Source organism: Heteronotia binoei, chromosome 4 (assembly GCF_032191835.1).
Source record: "Heteronotia binoei isolate CCM8104 ecotype False Entrance Well chromosome 4, APGP_CSIRO_Hbin_v1, whole genome shotgun sequence".
Classification (NCBI taxonomy): Eukaryota; Metazoa; Chordata; class Lepidosauria; order Squamata; family Gekkonidae; genus Heteronotia; species Heteronotia binoei.
Genome location: NC_083226.1, coordinates 139,767,194 through 139,791,117, shown reverse-complemented (window position 1 = coordinate 139,791,117; position 23,924 = coordinate 139,767,194).

Genomic DNA, 23,924 nt, shown 5'->3' with positions numbered 1-23,924 from the left:
AACTCCCTGAGGAGGTGAGGGCCCTACGATGTTTAGATGGATTCCGTAGGGCCTGCAAGACCCACCTCTTCAAGATGGCCTTCAACTAGTGGAAAACTAGTGACAAACTAGGTATGCTGCTGGAAATGCTTTTATTCTTGAAATGCTTTTACTCTCGGAAATTTACTGAAACCTGTTTATAACGCCATATTGTTAAGTTAATTTTAATAATTTGTAATTGTTTTAACCATGTTTTATAAGTATAATTGATGTAATGTGTGTTTTCTGTTGTGAGCCGCCCTGAGCCTGCTCCGGCGGGGAGGGGGCGATAGAAATAAAAAAATATTATTATTATATTATATTATAAAATATGTACCCAGCTTGCTGAGGGGGGACAGGGTAATGACTGGGGAAGGCAATGGCAAACCACCTTGTAAAAGATCTACCATGAAAACTTTGTGAAAGCAGCATCACCCCAGAGTCGAAAATGGCTGGTGCTTGTACAGGGGACCTTTCCTAAATGGAGGGGGAGGAGGCAAGTGTCCCCCACTAGGGAAAGATTATGCATGTGGACTTGGACAGTGAATCTTCTTTCAAGGCTGCTTTTCTCACCTGCCCTTATTGTTCCTGACTTCCATACTCCTTGCAATGGAACACTTACTGTGGGTTCTTGACATTGTGAAGAAGAATTTGGAGAATGGATGTTCTCCAGTTTGGAGAAATGGTTTGTCTTTCAGATTGGGATGGCCCCTTTTACTATGGAAGTTCACTGGGTGATCTTCCACTAGTAACTCTTTTCTCAACCTGAATTTGATCAAGGAGTTGTTATTGCAAACATAAAATGGAGGAGGGTAGGTAGTAAGCCACTTTGGGCTCCTAATAGGAAGGAAACTAGTGCATTAATTAATTAATTAGTTGGTATTTTGATTGTAAAAAAAAAAAAGCCCTGTTATTCTGTAGGAAAACTGCCTGATCAAAACATATCTCAAAACATTTTTATACCCCTTACTTAAAGTATCCTCTGATAAGCCTATGATTAAAATTATAAAGAAAATGGTAAAACTTGCAAAATTTCAAGATGAAGTCTGGCAAGCCCCTTTTGGCTCCATAGAACTCCTGTTTTGGAAGGTCCGTGCTCCTTATTGCTTATGTTGGATCATGTATCTATGTCATTTAAAAGAGGAAAGACTTTGTAAGCTACAGTTGGTAGACAAGGTTTGAGGTAAACACGATTCTCCCTCTCACAGAGAGGCTGGCTTTAGGGCACCCAATAGGCTTCATACCAAAGACTGGGGCTGCTCCCTCTAATGCCAGGCAGGTGGCCACTGCCCTGGCACATACTGCTGAAAAATACACTGTAGCAACTTGTAAACACCCTTCAACTGATTATGTAGGAAAAGCGGCAAATCACTAATCTCTCAACCATGCCAGACTTAATGATATGTAGAATCATAGACTCACAGAGTTGGAAGGGACCTTCAGGGTCATTTAGTCCAACTCCCTGCACAATGCAGGAAATTCACAAATACCTCCCCCAACATACACATCCCCAGTGACCCCCTGCTCCATGCCCAGAAGATGGCAAAAACCTCCGGATCCCTTGCCAAACTAACCTGGAGAAAAACTGCTGCCTGACCCCAAAATGGTGAAAAGCATTTCCCTGGACGTTTAAGAATGGACCATGAGAACTAAGCACTGTTGCAATCCTTCCTGCCCTCCTTCTCATGGTCTGCGAAAGTTCACAGAATTAGCATTGCTGTCAGATGGCCATCTAGTCTTTGTTTAAAAACCTATTAAGAAGGAAAGCCCACCACCTCCTGAGGAAGCCTGTTCCACTGAGGAACCGCTCTAACTGTCAAAAAGTTCTTCCTAATGTTTAGCTGAAAACTCTTCTGATTCAAATTCAACCCATTGGTTCTGGTCTGACCTGGGGCAACAGAAAACATTTCTGCACCATCCTCTATAGAACAGCCCTTCAAGTACTTGAAGATGGTTAACATACCCAACTCTTTTAACCAATCCTCATAGGACTTGGTCTCCAGACCCCTCATCATTGCCCTCCTCTGGACAAGTTCCAGCCTGTCTATATCCTTTTTAAATTGCGGCGCCCAAAACTGAAGACAATACTCTAAGGGAAGTCTAACCCAAGCAGAGTAAAGTAATACCATCACTTCACTTGATCTTCATTACATCTGTCCACGGACTTGACAGAGTGCGACTTCTCCCTTCTCTTCCTCATCGAGTTGCCAGCATCCAGGTGGGGTCTGGAGATCTCTCACTTTTACAACTGGTTTTCTGCTAGCAAAGATCAGTCCCCCTGGAGAAAATGGCTGCTTGGAAGCGTGGACTCTATGGCATTGTACCATACTGAGGCTTATCCCGCCCCCAAACTCCACCCTCTCCTGGATCCACCCCCACAGTCTCCAGGTATTTTCCAACCCAGAACTGGCAACCCTATGCTGCAGCCTACCAAGCCCCTTAAATTTTATTCTGGGTGGGGGCAGTTGGCCCCTCAAGAAAAGCACAAGGGGCAAAGTGGGTATCTGCAACAAGAAGAAATCAATGCCCTCTCAAACAGAAACACCAGTCCACCCAAGGAACTGTGCATGACTGGGTGTACATCAGTGGACTTACAGAACAGAAATGAAGGCTTAGTGGGGGCAGAGAGGAAGGGTTCATGAACTTTCCAGCAGACATATTTGCTGTGCTAACTTTTCTGCACAGTATATTGACAATACCCTCTCCTGCCACCATCTTTACTGTGGATTTTCCAGCATTTCCCTCAAATGTCCCTCAACAACATTTTAGGCAGAGCCTGTCCATCTTTTGCAATTCTTTTAAAGAATTTCTATTAAATGTAGGGGGGGTGAGAATACACAGAATATTTGGTGAGGAAGAGAAGGAAAACACCAGGCGACATTCTCATGCCTCTTGCCTGCATAAATGGCATTGCCTTAATTTCAGGCGCGTCTATAACTGTCTTGTCCTTCACCCTGACATCTTTATACTGAACATCTGTTGCTGATACAGCATGACAAGTCCTCTTGTTTACAGTATGTTGTTGAATAAATATAATGACAGGAATCTGCAAAATTGGCAGACCTCTCCTCAAAGCACTTTCCTCATACAGCTTCCAGCATAGTAAAGTACAGCTTGCAGCAAAAAACCAAGTCCTTTGGAGATCACACTCCACAGTACTCCAGATACCAAGACTTAACCAACTGAATAATCAGGGTAGAGGCATTCCACACAATTGGATGTTTGCATACAACAATCTGACCAATGTTGACACCTCCCTTCCCCCAGTGATGCCATCTAGTATATATCTTTTATTTATTTCATGGGGGGGGGGGGGCAGTAAATTATTACATTTTATATGCTATAAACTGCTAATTACATTTCATATTAGAACAATAAAATCAACCATAACTCTTTCCAGCTTACAGCTGTTACAGAAATATACATGAAGGGGAATTAAAATATAAGGCAATTATTATTTAAACACAAACAAATGCCAAAGGGGAATAAAGATTTTTTAAAAAATAAAATAAAAATCATTTTCTATTTTCCATGTTTCCAAAAAACCCCATTATCAATCCAAAAATCTAAATTGTAGAATTTATGGCTCCAACTTTGGATAGCTGGGGGATTTCTGTGGCTTTTTTGCCATCAAAATACTTCTGAAAACTGCTATTCTTTTATTAGCATACTTCTACATCATCTCTCCTCTCTCATGCTTTAAGACCTGCCAATAGAGTCCTGCTACAAGTACCATATTTTGTGGGAAGAAGAAGGGTGTTTTTACATTCAGTTTGATCCAGAGCTTTAGAGTCTTCAAATCGCCTGCCACTGTTCTGCTTTAATTATTTTCCTTTTATATTTAAGCATTTCAATTTGGAGGGGGGGGGGTGTCTCTGATCAGAGAGCAGCCAGAATACCAGTGCTTAGTTAAATGTATGTGATTGCTTGGAAATTGTGTCAACGCTGCAAAAACAATACAAATTTAAATCACTAGATGAGGCAAGCAATGATATGTAAAATGGCTGCGTGCCCCATAGGCACTCGAAACCAAAAACAAAGGTCGCCTCCACCACTGCAGAGGCCCGCAAATCCCTTAGGGAGCAGCATGATTGCCTCACCAATCCCCTCATGCCTCGGGCTGACGAGCCCCCTTCCTAGCACCCAATCACGGTCTCCCCCTCCTAGAAATACTTCCACTCTGGCCTCACACAACTCAGTTGTTAGGTAGAGGAGCGCGTGGCGGGAAGTTCCGCTGGTGAGCTCCCAGTCATACAGACTTAGAGTGAGGGACAGGCAGGCATGTTAGTGATGGGTTTTGCACCTCGCGGTTGCTTTGACAGTATCTTTGCCTTGCGAGGGGGAGAGAGAGGTCTCTGCCCTGGGGCTAACTGCTCTTGTTTTCAGGTATCCACAGGTTCTGGGCTCCCAGAGGATCTGCAGGTGAGGATTGTTGCCCATGACTGGGTAAGATCCACTGTTCCCCCGCAGCCTCCCCCTCCCCTAGCTCTCGACCGCTCGGTGTGTGAGCATCTCTGGCACTTGAACCAGGCAGTGGACTCCGGCAGGGGGCATTTGCTGACCCCACTCCCCTGTGCTGCTGCCTGCTCCCTTCCCTTGATCTGCCCTCTGCTGCGTTCCCAACCCCTGGCAGGGCGGTGTGTGTGTGTGGCAGCTGCCCCATTGCAGGGAGGTGGATCAGAGACTGTCCCTTTAAGAGAGCGCCCGGCTGAAATGCAGCCTGCTCTTCCAGCTGCTGCCCATGCAGGTGCTCTTGATCTCTATTTCCGTTTTGCAGGTGAGACTCCAACACAGAGGCTTCCGGGTGTGCCACTCCACCACCACCCCACTCCCTCAACTGTTTCTGCCCGCCACTCTGAATGGAGCCCCGCCCGCGGTGAGACTGCCCAGCGCTCACCAGGGAGACTGTTGCACTCTGCTCTGGAAAAATAAACTCTGAGCTGTGCCCTCTGTTGTCTCGCCCGCTTGGCATCTGCTGCACGTTCCCTGAGCACCCCCCCCCCCGCCAGTGGCCTCTCCGAGAGAATGCCTGGGAGGGTAGACAGACTTGGTTTTGGGGGGGGGAACGGTCTATGAGCCGCCACGCTGCCCTCCGCGTGGCTGGGCAGGGGAGGCGAGTGCTGCCCCTCAGCCTGCCTGGGCTGACAGCCTACCCGACCCCACAGGGCTGTTGCACATGGGGCACTAAGGGGGGAGCTGATGAACTGGACTTAGAGTTCTGCGGCTGATGCACTCGCACTCTGAGTTCTGCGGCCCCCGGGGGAGGTGTTCTGTGCACATGGCAGGTGGCATCAGGGCAGCACAGGGGGTCTCTGGGTGAGGGGGTGTCTGCTGCTGGGTTGCTCACTCCCAGACACACATTCCAGCCTCTGTCTATGACAGCGAACTCCTGCACTTGGTACTTCCTGCTTGTCTGCCTGCCATTTGCAGTCTCTGACAGCGGGAGGGTGTGAGGGAATTGACAGCTTCTCCGTGGTCCCATGCGGGCCTGTCTCGCTCCCACCCCCACCTTGCCACCAAGCCAGGCTTCTCGTGCGCACATGCCCAGCCTCACTCCTGTTCCCTCAGTGTGTTGGTGGGACGTCTCTCCTTTGCCTGTGATGGTCTGCCCATCACTGGCTCCATTCTCTGTTTGGGGCGGGTTGGGGATGGCTATCAGCCTCTCTGGGGCCGCCTCTCCCCATACCTGACTGTCATGAGCCACAGCGCATGCGCCAGGACTGGCCAATGGGGGGGGGGGGTGGGCTGGCCCTCCCCTCCGGCTGCCTCTGCCTCCCTTCCGTGCCTCCGCCAGCGATGTTGCCATGGCGACTGTCTCCCTCACGGCAAGCTACGCCTCTCCCCTCCCCATGCTCCAGCGTGCCAAAGTCCTCAGGAAGTCTACTAGTGGTGTGGCAGCTACGCCGTGGCCGGCCGCCCCTTATCTCTGGATTGGGCTGTTAATTAAATACATCAGGTGCATATACATGGAAAACATATTTAAAGCAAAGCAAGTCTGGGGCTGGTCAGTACCTGGATATGGATCTACCTGGGAACACTTCTTCTCGTGAGGGAAGAAAGGAGAGGAACAGCTAACAGGTATTTCTGTGCTACATTTCCAACAAGAAAACCAGAGAAGCAAGTGAGGGGGCAGGTTCCCCTTCTAGTCCTCACATAGAGTTGCCAACCTCCAAGTGCTGGTTGGAGATCTCCTGGGATTACAACTGATCTCCAGGTGACAAAGATCAATTCACCTGGAGAAATGTTGGCTTTGGACAGTGGACTTTATGACACTATACCCCACTGAAGTCCTTCCCCTCCTCAAACCCTGCCCTCAAGCTCCACTCCCAAAATCTCCAGGTATTTCCTAACCCAGAACCACTTTGTGAGGAAAGTTTGACTATGAGAGAGCAGCAGGGGTGGATCTATTACGAAACTAATGAAGTTTAAGCTTCAGGGCTCCCAATCTTGGAGGGTCCCTGAAGCAACCCTTTTTTAATGAGTGAATTTTTCAACAAAATTGATGGAGTTTTTAAAAGTTTTTTAAAAAATTAAAATAAGACTATATTTATTTTAGTGACAGAATCATAAGCCAGTGGGTTGAAGTACTTAATATTGACCTTAGAATATGCTCTAATATCCATTCATATGGCTTCAAAATGTCCCTGTAATTGCTCAAATTTCAAAATTTTCTCAGGGGCTTGCAGCACCCAAAAGCCCGCAACTGTATGGACTCACTGAACTCACCAGAAACTATTCATAGCCTACATTTTGACAGCTGGATCCTCGAATCCTTCATTGGTGCATGGCTTTATAGTTCTACAGCTCATTTTCAAGGAATCCATTCCACCACTCCGTTCTCTGCCATTTGGGCCTTGAGGTTCTTGCAAGGGCAGAAAGACCATTTGGACCTTGTTGGATGTTGCCCTATTGTTGCTTGTTGAGAAGGGGCCCCCATTAACAGTTCAAGCTTCAGGGTCCCAAAAATGTAGGTCCGTCACTGGACAGCAATTGGCCTGATATTAGCAGGGGAGTGCCATGAATTTCAGTTCAGGCCTCCTTGTCTTAGTTTCTCCATGACACAGAGCTTTTTTTTTTAGGGGAATACAGTGGAACAGAGTTCTGAAACATCTTCATAGTGGGGGGGGAATCTCAAAAAATGTTTAAAAGTTCATGAGGGGCACCCATATGTTTCTCCTTCATTCCCCCCTTGAGAACTCCAGCACCTCTTTTTCCAGGAAAAAAAGCCCTGCCAAGACACATACCACAATAGTTCAGTTTTGAGATACATAACTGTGAGCTAGTCTTTGCCCAGTGCATCCTCACCTGGCTATGGACTCCTTACCTCCTAACTTGAAAATCTGTTGCTGTTTATCCTTTCACACCTTTTTGTCGCTTTCTGGGCTATCGTTCACTTATCTTCTCTCTCCATAGTGGTTTCTTCGGAGTAGTCACATAGGAGGAACATGACTTGGCTTAAAAGTTAGCTTAAAGAAATAAAACCGAACACTAGGAATGGGTAAAAGTGATTCTTAAAAATTGTTTAATTGTATTTCTGCAATTAAACAAAAATCTCATTTTCTTGACTATTACCATTTTGCTTTTGCTTTTTAAATTCTGCATCTTTCCCTCATGGGTGTAGTCAGAATTTGGAAGGTCGGGAGGCATTCACATTTTGGGAGGGGCACTGATGCCTGGCAGTGCCCCAAACGACCTTCCTTCTAGTGGTTTCCTCTCTGCCTCTCTCTCCTGCCACCACCCTCCCCACCAACCAACTTGCTTCCGGGCTGGGGGCAGAAGCGGCCCCCAGCCCCCGCACGAGTTAAAGGACCCACGGATCAGCTGTTTTGTGGACCCTTTAGCTTGCGCAGGGGCTGGGGGCTGCTTCTGCTGCTGGCCAACGTGTTGTTTTAGTGGCAGAGAAGGAAGGGCTGTGGTGAGCTCACCACCGCCCTCTCTTCCCCACCAGTAAAATAATGTGCCAGCCGGCAACAGAAGCAGCCCCCAGCCTCTGCACAAGTTAAGGGCCCATGGATCAGCTGTTTTGTGGGCCCTTAACTTGTGCAGGGCTGGGGGCTGCTTTTGCTGCCGGCCCCATGCGTTATTTTACTGGTGGGGAAGAGAGGGCGGTGGTGAGCTTGCTGCAGCCCTCTCTTCCCTGCCACTAAAACAGTACATGGGGCCGGCAGCAGAAACAGCCCCCAGCCTCTCGAGTTAAAGAGCCTGCAAAACAGCTGATCGGCGGGCCGTTTAACTCAGGCCGGAGGCTGGGACTGCTTATGCTCCAGAAGCGAACTCTCCACTGCCCTGGAGCCATGGCAGAGGCCCCGGGGGCTGGTTGGGGCCCCAGAGTCAGGGGGCCTCTTCCAGAAGTCGGGGTGTGTGCCCCCACAGCCCCCCTCGTAGCTACGGGCCTGCTCCCCCTGACCTGGATTGCCCAGGCTAGCCCAATCTTGTCAGATCTCAAAGATAATCAGAGTCAGCCCTGGTTAGTATTTGGATGGGAGACCACCAAGGAAGTCCAGAGGCAGGTAGTGGCAAACCACCTCTGAATGTCTCTTGCCTTGAAAGCCCTAACAGAGCACCTTAAGCCAGCTGTGAATTGATGGCAAAAAAAAAAAAAAACTTCTATGGAGCAAAAAAAATTACCTGCTGGTTAAGCATCTGTCTCTCTTCCTGCCTTTCCTCTGAAAGAGTTATTGCATCAGACTTGGCAGTACATATACATTAGACTCAAATAATCCCTACTCTGGAATCTGTGTTCTAATTCTACACACATACAAACTGAGTAACAACACACAGACAGGTTTACATCCTAACTGCCACTGCTTTGTTCTTTGCAAGAAGTACAAAGTGGTGTCACCAGCACAGATGTTGATTTTCTCAATGGTTTCCTTCTCAAACAGTTCAAGAAAAAATATTTAGGTTTTTAACTAGGAGTATGCAAAAAAAAAAACCCAGTATTTTTTCAGGTTCAGGTGTATTGACCCCCCCCCCCCCCCCCAAAAAAAATGGTCTGTCCTGATATTCCTGAATCCCAATAGTGGTATGGTATTTGGATTTGGTAAATATTTGGGAAACCCAATTTTTTCCTGATCCATTGCACCCTATAGGGACCGTTATAGTCAATGGTCCTAATAGGATATAATGGAGACTCAATCTGGGGTATCTGGGGCTCAGGTGCTGTTTTTTGAGATAGAGGCACCAAAATTACAAAAAAAAAGTCTCCAAAAGATTGGATCTAGGGATTCAATTCTATGGGTCTCCAAAGAAAGTGCCCCATCTTCCATTGCTTTCAATGGATAGGGAAAAGGCATTTAAAGGGATCACAGTCCCTTTAAATGCCTTCTCCAAGCCACATGACTTCATGATGAATAATCTCTGAAGGCATTTGAAGGGCTCGTTTGAAAGACTTGTAGTGCCTTTAAACACCTCCAAGTGGTGAATTCATCTGGAAGGCATTTAAAGGGACTGTGAGTCCTTTAAACACCTCAGTTCACTTGCCACAGAGTCAAGTGGCTTGGAGAAGGCATTTAAAGGGACTACAAATATCCTTTAAGTCCAACTATCTGGTGGCCTCAAAAAATTATGACTATTTTTAGGTATATTTTTGGGCATATAATATTTTCAGGATTTTTCAAGGTGGCCATTTTGGCCCATTGTGGACAAACAGCTCTGAATGCAACAAAAAGCAGAACAACTCATGGGGCAGCATAAATATTATCAACATACTGAAGCATTCGCCTGTAGTTATCTGCTGCATGAAAGGACATCAAGGCATGAAGTCCTCAAGCGAGCGGAGGTTACAAGCATCGAGGCACTGCTGTTGAAGACGCAGCTGCGCTGGGCAGGGCATATTTCTAGGATGGAAAACCACCGCCTTCCCAAGATTGCTCTGTATGGCAAACTTTCCACCGGCCATCGAAATAGAGGGGCACCAAAGAAGAGGTACAAGGACTCCTTGAAGAAATCCCTTGGCACCTGTCGCATCAACCATCACCAGTGGTCTGACCTAGCCTCAGATCGCAAAGCATGGAGGCACACCATCCACCAGGCTGTCTCTTCCTTTGAGAACGCACGCATAGCTGGTCTTGAGGACAAAAGGAGATTGAGGAAGAATCGCACTGCTACAGCACCAACCCCAAATCAGACTTTTCCCTGCAGTCACTGTGGCCGGATCTGCCTGTCCCTCATTGGTCTTGTCAGCCACCAGCAAGCCTGCAGCAGACGTGGACTACTGCACCCTTCTTAAATCTTTGTTCACGAAGTCAAGCCGAGAGAGAGAGAGAGAAAGGACATGGAAGCTTGGTAGGTTCATATAAACTGGTTGGCAATAGAGAAGCCTGCTGGTTTCTGCTCTGTTCTGTTCTCTGAATGGACTTTACAGGACAGTTTGAAGCACAGACCTCCTCCTGCTCTTTCCAAGAAATCTATGGCAGCCCAGGGAAGATTGTGAAGAAAAGCGCAGCAACTTTTGTCTCCAGTTACCTGCTCAAACAGTTCTGAGATCCATTACATCTCTGCCTCTATTGGCATGAAATGGAAGGATAGAACCTAAGTCCATTAAATGGATATTCCAAATGTACAATTGAATATAAGTCGAAGTCTAAAATTTGTTGGCATCTACCTATCAGTTTTCCCTGAATGCAATGTTTCTATTGCACATGCTTTTAAAAATGATTTTTTTCCCTCCCACTAGCCAAAATTATCCCTGCTCCAGGCATAAAGAAGTGACATCTTCAGAGCTTCCATTGTGCTATTTCCCTCTCCTTCCACAAGGACTTTTCTATAAATTCATAGTTATTGCCAACTCAGGACCTTATGGCACATTGGCAATTTCTTAAAAGCTATTTGGAGTGTAGTTCTGATAATGTATAGACCAGAAAGCAGCTATGCGCTGTCACATACTATATAGGAAAGGTAAAGAATCTGTAAAATCATTGATAGGTTTTCCTTTGAAATACAGCTTCTTAAAAAGTTGTCAGAGACCAAGACAAGGCATTTGATGAAGGGTCTTTTCAGATGAAGTATTTTCCTGAAATAATTCACTCTCCCGCAGTTGCTATGTGAAATCTTGGCCTCTTTTCTCAGGTAGGACTTTCTTCCGATCAAATGGAATTGCATTTCCCCAGCACAGAAGAGGCAGTATTTTGTCACTGGGGGAAAAAAATATAACATGTCATTAGCTACAGTAAGGACTGTTTGGAAAAACCCTAGAGAGATTCCCCTGGGGGGAAATGTAACCTTCATTCTGTCCTCCTAGAGAGAACAATCCGAAGCAGGTCTACTCTGAATTCTATTAAGGTCTACTCAATGGGCCTAATTCCCAGGAAAGTGCTCCTAGCATTGCACAGAGAGAATCCTGGGAAGGGGGCAAGGAGCTGTTAACAAACAATTCTTAGTCTCTTACCAAACTGCAATTAGCAACCTTAGCAGTAAGATTTGAGTGTTCAAAGCTTCAGAAGTTCCAGACCACACAATAATGGCAAGGGAACTGTACTTATTTAGCTGAAAGTAAGATATCACTGGCTCACTGTCATGGGAGTTATGGGATGCAGACTCTGTTCTTTCATTGCAAATGTTGGGTGATAGTCTCACTAGGCTCTGAATACACTTCTATCATAGTTATTTATTCTCTCTTCTGAGAACAGGAGGCAACTTTTTTTTTCAGCAGAAGTCCATCCATCCTGAATAAATGATGTTTTGCAAGTTGCCTGAGATATTCTCTCCCTAAGTATGATTATTTTGAACTCAAACAATATGATTGCATTGTCAAGTAGTGTTGGGAAGTAGTTCCTTGGATTACAGATACAAGAAAATTATAGTAATCAGTCTACAGCTTTTAGATATGGATCACTGACCTCTTGTTCTGGTAAGGAAAGTGACAATTGCAATAAAACCTGCTGAGGATTAAGCCTTTACCCTCAGGAGCCTTTCAGAACAGTTATCGGGACAGTGAAGGAGACAGTCTTATCAGCTGACTCATAGCCTATGACCAGCTCTTGAATGTGTCGAGTACAGGAATGCTCATAAAAGAGTAGATCAGCAGGGCAACATCTGTAGTTAGGCTGAGTTGGTCATACTTGGCAAGTCATACAGTCGGCAAACCCACAATCAAGTGTTTCAACGATGTGATACTCATTGCATCAGGCAAAAGAAAGGCGGAGAACATCACATGTCTCCAAGGCTGTGGAAAAACCCTGCAACAATGAAGTCATCAGGGCAAGGAAAGAAACTTGTATTCATTTTGTCCACAGTACAAGGTCTCCTTCATCATACATAGACAGTCACCCACTGCAGTCTCCATTTTCATTCCCATTCTCTATCAATGTAAGAAAGCTTCAGAAGATCCCTCTGCCTGAAATGTTGTTTTGATTGCTGTAACATGAGAGAAGACAATAAGCAATCTGAAGTTTTCATAAGAGCTTACAGGAACTTCCTACTTTGCCCCTTGGCCTTCTAGAACCTAGTATGTACCTCTGCTGATTCCATTGAAACCTACATGTGGCTCATTGTGGACATTTTCATATCACAGAAATGAAGCTTATATTCTGATCCAGAGAACAACTGTATGTGTGCATTAAGCTCCATGAAGTTGCTTCCACTTTATGAAGATCCTATAAATTAATGACCTCCAAAATGTCCTATCATTAACAGCCTTGCTCAGGTCTTGCTGTGGCTGTCTTGAGTGGGTCAGTCCATCGCAAGCTGGATCTTTTCCTGCTGCCTTGAACTTTTTCTACCATTATGATCGTTTCTAGTGACTCTTGTCTTCTAATAATGTGATCAAAGTACGATAGCCTCAGTTTAGTAATTTTGGCTTCTAGGGAGGGTTCAGGCTTGATTTAATCCAGAGGCTGCTTATTTGACTTTCGGGCAGTCCACCATACTCGTAAAGCTTTTCTCCAACACCACATTTCAATACTACTATGGCCTCCATTTTAATGAATCTAAATACTACATGCCACTGCTCAGTGGCATTATAATCCAAACCGGGCAAATTTGGGCTTCTGGGACATTTTAGTTATGAACATGACCTGTGCTGTCTCAGAGAACCAACATTTGGGTCTGCAAAGCCAGATTTTGAAAAGTATCATTTACAATCCACCAGGTTAAACTGGCCCCTCTTTAAAACTCAGCAGGCTCTGAGATTTAATTCCTTGGGACTCAGTCCCTGATCTATGTTATTTATCCTGGTTTCTTATCTCTACTCCCCAGCCTTGACGAGGGCCTAATATTTTTAAATCCAAAGCAGGCAACCAAGTAGTTTTTTTCCCTATTAATATTATGTTAGACCTCCCTTTTTTAGAGCAAAAGGCATAAATAGTGACCCTAAGAACTGATAAGTATCTTATACCAAGTAGATGGATATGAAGCAATCATGTTAGCATGAATTCTATGGTGGACTACCTCATTGCATTGTCTGCCATTTTGAGCAATGAGCCAAGAAAAGGCCTTTCCCCGCTGAAAGGTTAAAGCCATCGAGATCCATCTGCAATACAGAAGAGACACTTTAATTTAGATAATGTTTGAAAAACAGCAGCAACGCAGAGATAACTAAGGGGTTTGATACAGGCAAAGTCCTTTTTAGTGTTTGCAAACACAAAGCAGTAAAAGGTCACTCCATCTCTAATTGAATTGCTCTGCATTGTGCTAATCTCCCTAATGCCCTGTTTGTGAGTATTGTATCATATTACGGCGCATTGTGTCATGAGGGCTAACATTCAAATTATGGTCTTTATTGCATTTGTGCATTTTGTAATTAAATGAGCAGGCTATGAGAAAATAGTAATGGCTTTATATTCACGTTCATTTTCTATTTATAGCTGAGCCATTTGCACTGACACAACCTCACCTGCACACTGGTGCGCTAGTTGTAAGCCAGGTTTCTACCTCTTTAAGAAATGTGGTGTCTAAATTTATTTATTTATTATTTATTTATTACGTTTCAGCACTGGCTGAATGTGCTCCCATCGTGGCAGCCTCATTAGCAGCCGTGCCGCAGCATTCTGCACAAGCTGTAGTCTCCGGGTTTGCGTCAAGGGTAGCCCCATGTAGAGAGCATTACAGTAATCTATTCTTGAGGTGACCGTAGCATGGATTACCATCTCTAAATTGTGCTCCAGGAAAGGAGCCAGCTGCCGTACCCGCCGAAGATGAAAGAAGGCAGATCTAACAGTGGCTGCTACCTGGGCCTCCATTGTAAGGGAGGACTCAAGGAGCACGCCTAAACTCCTGACCTTAGGGACCGGTGTTAGTGGCACCTCGTCAAGAGTCGGCAGATGGATCTCTCCCCTTGGACCACCCCGACTCAGGTAGAGAACCTCCGTCTTTGTCGGATTCAGTTTCAGTCGACACAGTCTGAGCCAAGATGCCACGGCTTGTAGAGCCAGGTCTAGATTTTCCGGGGTACAGTCGGTCTGGCCACCCATCAATAGATAAAGCTGGGTGTCATCCGCATATTGATGACAACCCAGTCCATACCTCCTGACAATCTGGGCAAGGGGGCGCATATAGATATTAAATAGCATCGGGGATAGGACCGCTCCCTGTGGCACCCCACAACTAAGAGAGTGCCTCTGGGATACTTCCTCCCCGATCACCACCCTTTGTCCCCGATCTTGGAGAAAAGAGGTCAGCCACTGTGAGGCAGATTCCTGAATCCCCACATCGGCAAGGCGGCTAGTCAGTAGCTGATGGTCAGCCGTGTCGAACGCGGCTGACAGGTCTAATAACAACAGCACCGCTGAGCCGCCCTGATCCAGATGTGGCATGAGGTCATCTATGAGGGCGACCAGAACCGTCTCCATCCCGTGACCTGGCCAAAAGCCGGACTGGAATGGATCCAGTGCGGAAGTGTCCTCCAGGAACCCCTGTAGCTGAATTGCCACCGCCCACTCTATAACCTTCCCCAAAAAGGGAAGGTTCGACACCGGCCGATAGTTCGCCAATACGGCCGGGTCCGCTGATGGTTTTTTTAAGAGAGGGCGGACCACTGCCTCTTTAAGAGGCGTGGGAAAGATCCCTTCTACTAGGGACCTGTTGACAATACCTTGTAGTGGTTCACGCAGCCACGTCTGGCTCGCTTTTATAAGCCAAAACGGGCACGGGTCCAACCTAAATATGTGTGTTTGGGGGGGGGGTTGTTTCACAAAGAAATGAGGGCTTCCTATATCAGCTGTTGTTTCTCTGAGGCCACTGGGACTAAAGGACTGGACCCTGCAAATCACCAGCATGAGGAAATGCTAGAAGTGGATCATTCCCTTCAGCCCAGCAGTCCCCATTTGGAAAGAATTAAATGAATGGAGTAAAATATGCACTACAAGGAATTCAGCTAAATCTAAGTGGGAAATAAACGAAATATGAGCTTGTTTCCTTAAATACATCACAGTCAGGACAAGAAGAATCCTTTGCAAGTCCCAGTTATTCTAACAAGGAAAAAAATTGTGCTCATGGTGACATTCCCCAATATAATATCTGAAAGGAGCTACTATGATATATATATATCAGGCATTAAGAGAAATCAACATAGGTGCTAGGCAAAATGTATGCACACCGAAAGGACATTGGGCTGGATTCACAGGAGGTGACTTGTCCCATTTCCCTTGCAGGGTCCTTCTCCCCAGCTGCTCTCAAAGTTTAGTGGACTGTGTGTTGCAGAGATGGAGAAAGAAAAGAGAATTGGGGAGGGGGAACCCCACATGTTAAAGTATTGTTCCATTTACAGACCAGCTCGCCCAAGAAGGGAGGGAATGATATGTTTTCCACCAGTTTCCCTTTGAGTGGTGTCCTCTCCCCTCCCCCACACACTATCTCATGCTGTTTCAGAGGGTTCCCAGCCCTCCGCCCCCAGATCAGCATTTTGGTAGGGCAGAGAAGACGGCAAGGGGAAGAAAGCCATTCAAGGGATTCATTTTATTTATGGATCATTGGCTATTCTAGGGATGGTTCTGAGATTTTTGTTCATATCCTTTTGACCCGAAAACCTCCATTCTCATTTTGTTTCTCCTTTGTACAGATTAGGTTGTGATTCTCTTATTTTTACAAAATGTTCTGTCCTTTGCACTGAATTCTTCCTGCAAAGTGTACACCTTTTTCCTATTTCTATATGTGTGAATAAATCTGCCTTATACTACACCTATATACTGAGTAAGATCTTTTTATTTTAACTTCTGCTTAAGGCAATAGCCATATAAGCAGTACTAGATGGTAGGTAGGTAGATGATAGATGATGATGAAGACAGATAGACAGACAGGCAGGCAGGCAGGAAGGCAGACAACACCTATATGTGTAAGTGATATATATTGGCTGAATAAATACCATATAAATGGTTTGTGGGGAGAGTGGGATATAAATCCAATAAAATAAAAATAAAGTACAGTGAGCAGAGCTACATATAGCTGGTGGGCAGTGGTTAAGAATTCAAAGTAGTACAAGTTAGAATCCAATGGCGAATGCTCTTTCAATTTGTTAATTTCACTATTTTGCCATTGGATTCAAACTTGTACTACTTTGCATTCTTAACCAGTGCCCACCAGCTATATGTAGCTCTGCTCACTGTACCTCATTCCTTTGTCTGAAGAAGTATGCATGCATATGAAAGCTTACTTTCTGAATAAAACTTTGTTGATCTTAAAGGTGCTACTGGACTCCTACTTCGTTCTACAAGTGAATATGTGTGGACTTTGTACACATGGCTGGGTCTCCACTTTTTACAGCAGTCCTGATTGCCTATATAAAGGCTATGCACATTCTCTGATACTCATGTAAGATCCATGGCAGACATTCATTTGTAGGTATGGAAATGGAGCCAGCAGCTGCATTCCCATTCTCCTCAATACTCTTAAGAGTGTTTGTACTTTGAATAGCTGAGTGGGTCATAAAACAGAATAGCAACATGAGTCCAAACATGAGTCCAAACAAAGTACAAAGGGATTCCCTACTCTTAAGCTTTTTTTTTTTATTCCTTTCCTGGTCATTTCCCTAAACATCAAATGTATGGATTTCTTTGGCAGCCATGTCCCCAAAGTCCTAGGAATACTTCTAAAGAGACAGCCCCATGAGTTTTGTGCCTAGGTAGTTTTCTAAGTGAAGGGAGCAATTCTCTCATGGTGTGGTGACATCGTGGAATCTTAAGTGCCCTTCTACACTGCAGCCCTCATCCAAAGTTTCACATGGTCACTGCTACCAGAGAAGCCTTTCATGTGATTCATCACGTAGTCACTTCTGTTGGGAAGGGCTGCTCCTTGGAGAACTGAATCAAGGCTCTCCAAAGTAATTTAACCTCCTCACGTAGGTTTTTTTGTTATAACAAAATGGTCCTTGTTTTAAAAAATCCAACCACTGCTGCAAATTTTAGATATAAGTGGGTTTCCCTCAACAGACTTATCGTGTTTAGAAGAAGATATAAAATGATACGACCTTTTCATCTGGACCATGCCTCTGCAATTGTTCTGCTCCACCTTCCCTGCACACTAATCTATTTGGACAACGATACGGTATATATTACACTCCAAGATGCCGTTTTATCTCTGGGCAGGACAATAAATGCCCTACACATCATAAATAACAAATGAATTACTCAATGAAATATATGAGTGCTTAGTCAATAAAAACATACCAAATGTTGCTTAAAAAGAGGCTGTGGCTTGCAACATCCATAGGTCCCAGTCTAAAACTCCTTGTATGCAATCATGGTTTGTTGATGCACCACAGGTTGCAAACATCTCCCAGACTTTCCAAACTGGTGACTGGAGCCTTTTGTTAAATTAACATATTTGAGAGTTAAATGTAAAATTAGATAAGCTAAACTTGACAAAAGAGCTGTTGAATGAGTTATGGGCCAAGACACATTAAAAGATGAACAGAATTATAGTAATCATAGAGCACACAGTTAGTACTTCTTTTTAAGGAAGTTAACTATGTATATGGTTGTATTATTTATATGCACACAGGTTTCATCATAGGCACCCATGCACAGAACCAGAGTTCTACTTGCCTGTGCAGCTGACAGAGACATCCCCAGCTGGTCACAGTGTTCAATTGGGTCCCATTGAACTGGCTTGCAGCGCCTTTTGATAGTGACAAGCTGCACATTCAGAGATGGTGCGTGTGTCTAATTATGTGCCTATCTGGAGCTGGAACTGAACTATCAAATATAGTAAAAACAATGCAGAGGCAGGCAGCAGGACTAGGCTTCCCAAATCCCCCGCTTGGCCTGGAGACCCCCGATTTGGAGCCTCCTCCCCCCGCGCGGCAAAAAAGGGAAAGCGGGAGGGGGGGAGAATGGCAGCCCTTCCCACCCAGCCCCGATCGCAGCAGCCAGAGCTCTTCCATTTTCTCAGGCTGCTTCCTGCCCCCAGTCAGCTGGCCGGTGAAGGGAGGGGAGCCCAGCCCCGCCTCCAAAGGACCATGTGCCTTTGCACCTCTGGAGGTGAGTGAGTTCTGCCGGCTTCCTATTCCATGCCATAAAGTGCTCAGCTGGTGTGCCTGTGTTGCTGTGAGAAGCTGGCAGCAACTCGTGAGTAGAGAGGCCAGTCCCCTGCATCAGATTTGCCAGAAAGGGGGGGGGGGTGTCAGAACTCAAGAACGTCAAACGGATCCCATACTTAGTTACAAAGCTAGGATTTTATTGAAGAGAACTAGGTGCTGGAAAAGGCAAGATAACAGTAATGGCGAGAGCCAGCATCAGCTTGATTTTATACACGTAAAGCAAACATCTCACAAAGCCACAATTCACATCTCAGGGCGCAGCTGTCTTCTCACCATCACTATCAGTAGAGAGGATGCCTCCCTACTTCGAAGGCCATGCTGTTCGGCTTCAAAGGGTCCCAGTGTGAGAATGTGCAGAGACAAGACATAATTCATTCTACAGCCCCAAATATTTTGGATACCAGTGGGGCAAGGTTAATTACTATTCAGGCACTCTGGGTTAAGCAGAGGTTACAACATGGAGTCAGTTTGGTTCAGTTACAATACAGCTTTAAGGCACAGTAAAACTACCATACAGCATTGGTCACATTATAGGGGACCAGCAGCAAAGATACAAGTTCTGACATACTGCCCCCCCTAAGCGCCCCCTCCCGCGGGGCCGACTTTGGGCTTCTGCGGGTACAGTAGGTGAAACTTTTTCAGCAGTTGCGGAGCCACTACGTTCTGAGATTCGACCCACTCGTCACAGCTCGGGGGGAAGTGTTTCCACCTGATCAAATAATACAGTTTCCCCCGTTTGACTCTGGAGTCCAGGATCTCCTGGACTTCATGGTGACTCTGACCCCTCACTATCGTCGGAGGGGGCGGCGGGGCCCTGGGATGGAAGGACGTAGCACCAGGGTCTTTCCGAAGCAAGCTGCAATGAAAAACAGGATGGATCTTACTTAGAGACTTGGGTAGTTCGAGTTCTACCGTTACTTTATTTATTACCCTTTTGATTTTGAAAGGTCCGAGGAACTTCAGGGCCAGTTTGCGACAGGACTGAGGAAGGGGGAGGTTTTTTGTTGACAGGAAAACTGTATCCCCCACCTTTAGGTCCCACTCCGGAGAGTGTTTTTTGTCAAATTGTTTTTTGTATGCTTTTTTCGCTTCTTCCAGGTTTTCCTGAATTCCCTTCCAGCCTTCACGAAGTCCCTCCCACCACTGTTGGCACGATGTGGGTTGGGATGGGCTAGCCGGGAGGGCGAGCGTGGGGAACGGCTTGCCCTCGTAACCATTGATGATTTGAAAAGGGGAGGTTTTGGTTGAGCTATGGAGGCTATTGTTGTAGCCGTATTCTGCAAAGGGGAGGAGGTCTACCCAGTTGGACTGTTGGAAATTAATGAAGCAGCGGAGGTATTGCTCAAGAAGGCCATTAACCCTCTCCGTCTGTCCGTCCGACTGGGGGTGGTAGGCAGAACTCAATCCCTGCTCAATACCAGCCAGTTTGCAGAACTCCCGCCAGAAGTTGGCAACGAACTGTGTTCCGCGGTCACTAATGACCTTGTCTGGGAATGAGTGTAGGCGTACAATGTGAGTGAAAAAGAGCTGGGCGAGTTTTTTAGCGGTAGGTAATTGTTTGCAAGGAATGAAGTGAGCCTGCTTTGAAAAGGTATCGACTACGACCAAGATGACTGTTTTGCCCTGCGAAGGCGGGAGCTCCACAATGAAGTCCATGGAGACTACCGACCAAGGTCGGGTGGCCGTAGGGAGGGGGACTAGGTGGCCCGGAGGTTTGCCCCCCCTCCGTTTTGCCATGAGGCACGTGGGACATGAGAGTACAAACTCTGAAACATCTTTTTTCATTTTTGGCCACCAAAATTGGCGGGTGAGCAAGTTGAGCGTTTTAACATAGCCAAAGTGGCCGGCCAAGCGACTTGAGTGGCAGCGGTCCAAAACCTCTTTCCTGAGCGGATCGGGCACATAGATTTTTTCATTATGTAACCAGAGCCCGTTCTCGGCTTTGACCAAGTTGGGGGGGCGGTCAGCCTCTTGTTTGTACTCCGAGAGGAATCGAGAAAGTAATTCTAAGTCCGGAGGGTCGGTCTGTTTGCCGGAGCGGGTGGTGACCCCCCCCCGCGATGGCTGAGGGGGAAATTAGCGAGTCCACCACCTCCTCCCTAAGACTGTCATGTTGGGGCAGGCGGGAAAGGGCGTCCGCTAAAAAGTTCTTTGAGCCTGGGATGTGTTTCAGCACAAAGTCAAACTTTGCAAAGAAGCCTGCCCACCGGATCTGTTTTGCAGTCATTTTGCGACGCCCAGTGAGGGCTTCCAGGTTTTTGTGATCGGTCCAAATTTCGAAGGGGACTCTTGCTCCTTCAAGCCAGGAGCGCCAGGTCTTTAAGGCAAACATGACTGCAAACGCTTCTTTGTCCCAGACTGACCAGTTTCTTTGTTCATTGGAAAATTTCCTGGAAATATAGGCACATGGTCGGAGCGCCCCATCCTCCCCCCTCTGCATTAATATGGCTCCTACAGCGGCGTCGGAGGCGTCGCATTGGACCACGAAGGGCTTTAGTTCGTCAGGGTGCGCTAGCACGGGTTCGGAGGTGAAGAGGCGTTTTAGCTCAGTGAAAGCTTTTTGACAGTCCGGCGTCCACGTTAGGCGGGCGCCGGGTTTTTTAGCCTCGTCACCTTTCCCTTTGGTTTTGAGGAGTTCTGTAAGGGGGAGCATGACCGTGGCGAACCCCTTTATGAAGTCGCGGTAAAAGTTAGCGAACCCGATAAAACTTTGTAACTGCTTGCGGGTTCGAGGGGGTTCCCAGTCTAACACCGCTTGGACCTTTGCGGGGTCCATGGACAATCCCTCCCCCGACACCCGGAAGCCCAAATAATCAAGTTCGGTCTTGTGGAATTCACATTTCGACAGTTTGGCATACAGTTTGTGTTTACAAAGGGTGCTTAACACTTTTCTGACCAAAGGCACATGAGACTTTAGATCTTGTGAATAGATAATGATGTCATCAAGGTACACCACCACCCCCTTGAACAGGAAGTCCCGCAGCACTTCATTGATAAAGTTCATAAAAACGCCCGGGGCTCCCTGTAGCCCAAACGGCATGACAAGGTACTCAAATTGTCCCAGTGGGGTGTTGAAGGCTGTTTTCCATTCGTCCCCCTCTTTGATGCGGACGCGGAAGTACGCGTCCCGGAGGTCGAGTTTGGTAAATATTTTCCCCTTTGCTACAGTGTTTAACAAGTCCTTTATCAACGGGATCGGGTAGGCGTTGGACATGGAAATCCCGTTTATCGCACGAAAATCTGTGCAAAGTCTAAGCGACCCGTCCTTTTTCTTTCGGAATAGGACGGGGGCGGCATGGGGGGCTGTGGCCGGTCGAATAAAACCACGCTTTAGATTTTTGTCCAAAAACTTTCGGAGTTCCGCCTTCTCCGCCCAACCCATGGAGTACAGTTTCGCTTTGGGAAGCTGCTGCCCGGGGATTAGCTCAATGGCGCAGTCTGTAGGGCGGTGGGGCGGTAGTTCATCCGCTTCCTTCTCGCTAAATGCCAGTTTTAAGTCTCGGTACTCCTTGGGGATGGAGGCGACTTCCTCAAGTGTGAGGCACGCCCGCATGTTTTTGGGGGGGGCGTGCGGCCCCCACTCGGGGCGCCAGTGGTGATGCTCGCACCTCCAATCTGGGAACCGGACGATCTGTTCCTCCCACCTTATGTCGGGTTGGTGGCGGGCGAGCCAAGCTGAGCCAACTACCACGTCGAAAGAGCAGGAGGGGGCAATTACGAAAGTTTCAATTCCCCAATGCTCCTCGGTCCCTACCGGGACCGCCTGAGTTTCTAAAACACATGGTTCCCCCCTCATGGGCCCCCCGTCCATTTGCTGAAACTGCATCGGTTGTGGCAGGGGCGAAGTGGCTAATCCCAGCGCCTCAACTAGGCGGGGGGTGATCAAGTCCCTGTTACACCCTGAGTCGATTACGGCTCGGGCGTGCATGAATCTCTTTAGGTTCGGGTTTAGGAGGGTAACGGCCATAAAAAGTAAACCCCCAGTTGCTCTCACCGTGAGGAGTGCCGGCTGTTGCTGGACCTGCTTTGCGGCACCCATTAAAGCAGGTCGCTGTCGTTTCCCGCCGGCTCGGTGTCATCCGACTCCTCGGTCGACTCCTCGACTGCCGCCAGGCTGGTGGTAAAATCCTCGTCAGTCGCCAAGGAAGTGGCGACGGAGCCCCGACTGGGCTCCTTCGACCGGCTGCTCTTCTTCTTCTTCGGGCCCGGGGTGGTTGGCCGCGCCGTGGGTGGCGTGGATCCCGCTTTCCCAGGGCAGTTAGCAGCAAGATGATTTGGGTCCCCGCATTGGAAGCATTTGCGGGCGGGAGACGGGGTGGAGGTCGTCGGGGCCTTCTTCCCTTCAGATTTAGTTGGGGTGTGTTTGGCTCCCTTTCTCGCTAGTTGCTGTCTCCTCATCCCCACGTGTTGGAGGTTGGTCTCCACCTCCCCGGCCAGTTGGATCCAGCCGACCAGCGTATCGGGCCTTCCCTGACTGTAACAGCGGTCGAGGATGCTCGGATTCAACCCGTTGATGAACGCGGTGTATTTCATGACCTCGTTCCATCCCCTTGCTGCCGCGCAGTACCCCAGGAATTCGGTGGCGTACTCGCGGGTGGAGCGGTTGCCCTGTTCGATGCGTTGGAGGGCAGCGACCGCCTTCTCCTCCCGTAAGGGATCTCCATACTGGCGGAGCATCGCGTGCAGGAACCCTGCCACGGTAGCTAATTCGGGCTTTCTTCCCATGAAGAGCCCCACGTACCACTTGCGGGCCGCCCCTCTCAGTCGAGACGCAATGTGGTACACTCGGCTGGCTTCGGTCGGGTAATCGGCACCCCAGTGGGTGAAGAACGTGTCGCACTGGATAGTAAAGTATTCCACGTCCTCCGGATTCCCATCGAACGTAATCTTCAACTCTCTTCCCCGTCCCTCGGCCCCACCTGGCGCTCGCGGCGCCCCAGGCGGCGGCGCTGGGCCCGGTATGGCCGGCGGGATCGGGACGGGTGGCGCAGGCGGCGCCGGGGCGGCCGGGGCCCCTGGTGCAGGTGGCGCTGGCGGTGCCGGAGCCGGCGGGGCCGGAGGTGCCGGGGCTGCTGGGCCCACCGGGGCCGGCGGCGCCGGGGCGGCCGGAGCTTGCGGGGCGGGGGCCGGTGGGGCGACGGGCGGCTGCCCCAGTGGCAACACTCCATACGGTATCCCCAGGACCGCGGTTTGCAAGGTGCGGAGCTGGTCGTGGATAGCGCCCAGGTTCTGCTGCATCTCCTCGGCCATCGTCACGCGGGAGCGGTGCACGTCGCCGTGGATCTCCCGCACCCAATCGAATAATTCGTTGCGGAGGGTCCGGATCGGGTCCTCCCCCCCTCGGGGCTCCGCGCCCTCCGCCTGGCCCTCGTCGTCGTCTCCTGCCCCTCCTTCGCCCAACATGCTTCGGTACCGCTGCTCCGCGGCGTCGATG